Genomic DNA, 3,222 nt, shown 5'->3' with positions numbered 1-3,222 from the left:
TGCATTGTTTTTTGAATGAGAAATGATAACTTGGTGTAGTTGATTATCTTCTGCTCAAAATTTCTTATGTTATAATGTTGTATGATAATGTTGTAAGGGTACTAATTGGTCTCTTCTGCTGCTTATCAGAGATGGGGGGAAGCCGCCACCGCAGACTCCGCTCTGCCACACCGGAGTACGAGTTGGATGCTTTCGAGTTCTTCAGTATCATACTTGGGACTTCAGTATCATCCACGAGGCTGGTATATAAAAGGAGAGATCTCCCCTTCACCCATCATTATGATAACTCTGTTGTTTGCTACATCACTCATTGTCCCAAACTGCAGAGGCTGCCTGACACTTTTATGAACATGCTGGGTGAAGATCCGCCAAATAATGTGAAGCTGCGACAGGCCGGCTGTGGGTTTCGCAGGCTGTGGGACGTGGAGTTGGTGATCAAGGAGGGCCACATGTACCTGTGTCGTGGCTGGGAGAAGTTCTACCGTGCCTACGACCTGCGGCAGGGGTACTTCCTTCTCTTCAGGTACGACGACGACGCCACCATGCTCATCATGAAGGTGTTCAACGCGACTATGTGTCGCATGCACTACGCTGACGACGATGATGCCAGTACATTCTGCCTCTTCTCCTCTACATTTGGCTTTGTCTCGCATCGATTGTTAACGGTCATTGTTGCATTTGGACAGGAAATGGGATCAGAAGCAGCGACACTGGCTACAGCCAAAGCAGCAGCGATTCTGGCTGTAGCAAAAGCAACAGCGATTCTAGCTGTAGCAAAAGCAGCAGCGATTCTGGCTGCAGCAAAGACAGCAAGGAGGATGATCCGGACCGGAGTGGGGAAGAAGAGGAGCAGAGTGGGCATCAGGCTGAGGATGACCTAGCAATGGTGGTGGCTGACCAAGGGCAAGAGATGGTGGTGGCTGACCATGGGCAAGAGATGGTGGTGGCTGAGGATGACCTAGCGATGGTCGTGCCTGTCCTGCCTGAAGATGGCCTCACGATGGTGGTGGTGCCTGACAATGACCTCGCGCCGATGGTGGCGCCGGCGATCCCACAGCTGGGCGACATGACCACGCCAATTGTGGTAGAAGACTACATCCCACTGCCTCCACCGCCTCGCCGCTCTTGGCGCATCAGGCTGAGGAAGGAGAAGGAGAAGAACAATAAGAACTGAACTATGTCAGGTATGTTTGATCTCCAAAATGATCTATATATACTTAGCTTTGTTTCCTCCGATATGCTTAGTTACCTATGTTAGATCTAATATGCTTAGTTACCTATGTTAGCTCTGATATGCTAAGTTATCTCTACTATGCTTAGTTTCCTATATGTTAGCTCCAAAATTACTTATGTTAGCACAAAATGACCAAGTTTACATAATAAGCTTATAGTCTTCTTCTTCTTCTTCTTCTTCTTCTTCTTATTCTTCTTCTTCTTCTCCAAAATGACATAAGTTAGCTCTAAGTTAGCTCTAATATGCTTACTTTCCTATAGGTTAACTCCAAAATTACTTATGTTAGCACAAAATGACCAAGTTTACATAATAAGCTTATAGTCTTCTTCTTCTTCTTCTTCTTCTTCTTCTTCTTCTTATTCTTCTAGTCTTCTTCTAGTCTTCTTCTTCTTCTTCATTTTCTTCTAGGTTAGCTCCATTTTACTTAAGTATGCTTACTTCTTATAGTCTTCTTCTTCTTCTTCTTCATTTTATTCTTCATCTTCTAACATCTTGTTTATCATTTTGCAGATTTGATTTAATTCACGGAAGCTTGCATGGATGGAGTGCTTCTTTTCCATTTGTGCTTTTATTTTGTATCAATGAACTTGCATGGTTGGAACTTGTTATATGGATGGATGGATAACGGTGTTGGATGAACAAATGTGAAACTTTTGTAATATGTAAGGATGGAACTATATATGTGTTGGTTATGTATGTATATATGATGAAACTAGTGTGTTGGAAATGCTTGTTGTGTATATATGTATATCTGTTTATATCTGTGAATTGCTGTCAAATTGAATGAATTAAATTAAAAACATGGTTGTACAGGCTCTTTGCCGTCAGCTAGCTGACGGCGAAGACGGCAAACATGCCACGTGGCAGCTACCTATGATTCTTGGGACTGGCATGTTTGAGCACTTTGCCGTCCGCCAGCGGACGGCAAAGACCTTAGCCTCTTTGTCATCCGCTGGCTGACGGCAAAGCACGCCATTAACCCCTAACGGCTCTCACCCCACCTCACTGCCGTCCACGATCTTTGCCGTCTGCTGGCCACCAACGGCGGACGGCACAATCCTTTGCCGTCCGTTTCTAAGAAGCGGACGACAAAGAAGGCCTTTGCTGGCACGTGTTCATCCGGATATTTTTGTCATTAGCCAGCGTACGGCAAAGAAGTTTGCCGTCCGTGATCTATGCCTTTGTCGTCCGCCATGGCGGATAGCAAAGAAGCTGATTCCAGTAGTGGTGTTTTTGGATAGGTTTGCAAGAAAATAAAGAGTGCGTAAATAAAAAGTAGGGGCTGTTTAGATAAAAACACAATAAAGTAAATATAGCGAGTGTGGAGAAGTGGTGGTAGGAGTTGCAAAATTGTCCCTAAGCAATTGACTACTTTACTAGACCGATAGCAAGTTTTATGTGGGAGAGGCCACTGCTAGCATGTCATCCCTGACTTGGAATTCTATGCACTTATGATTGGAACTATTAGCAAGCGTCCGCAACTACTAACGTTCATTAAGGTAAATCCCAACCATAGCATTAAGATATATTGGTCCCCCTTCAATCCCGTATGCATCAATTTCTATGCTAGGTAGAAGCTTCTGTCACTCTTGCCCTCCAATACATAGCCCTATCAACATACAACTAACCTATGGTGTGATCCACGCGCGTGCTCATATGATGGGCACCAAAGGACAGCAACATAACCACAAGCAAATTAAATCAATCATAGTAATTCATCAACCACCGATAGGACAACGAAAATCTACTCAGACATCATAGGATGGCAACACATCATTGGATAATAATATGAAGCATAAAGCACCATGTTCAAGTAGAGGGTACAGCGGGTTGAGGGAGAGTGGACCACTGTAGATAGAGGGGGGGGGAAGGTGATGGAGATGTTGGTGAAGATAGCGGAGGTGTTGGTGAAGATCGCGGTGATGATGATGGTGGCCACGGCAGCGTTCCGGCGCCACCGGAAGAGAGGGGGAGAGGGGGCACCTTCT

This window comes from Triticum aestivum, chromosome 4D (assembly GCF_018294505.1).
Source record: "Triticum aestivum cultivar Chinese Spring chromosome 4D, IWGSC CS RefSeq v2.1, whole genome shotgun sequence".
In the NCBI taxonomy this organism is placed as follows: Eukaryota; Viridiplantae; Streptophyta; class Magnoliopsida; order Poales; family Poaceae; genus Triticum; species Triticum aestivum.
This window is presented reverse-complemented; position numbering follows the sequence as displayed.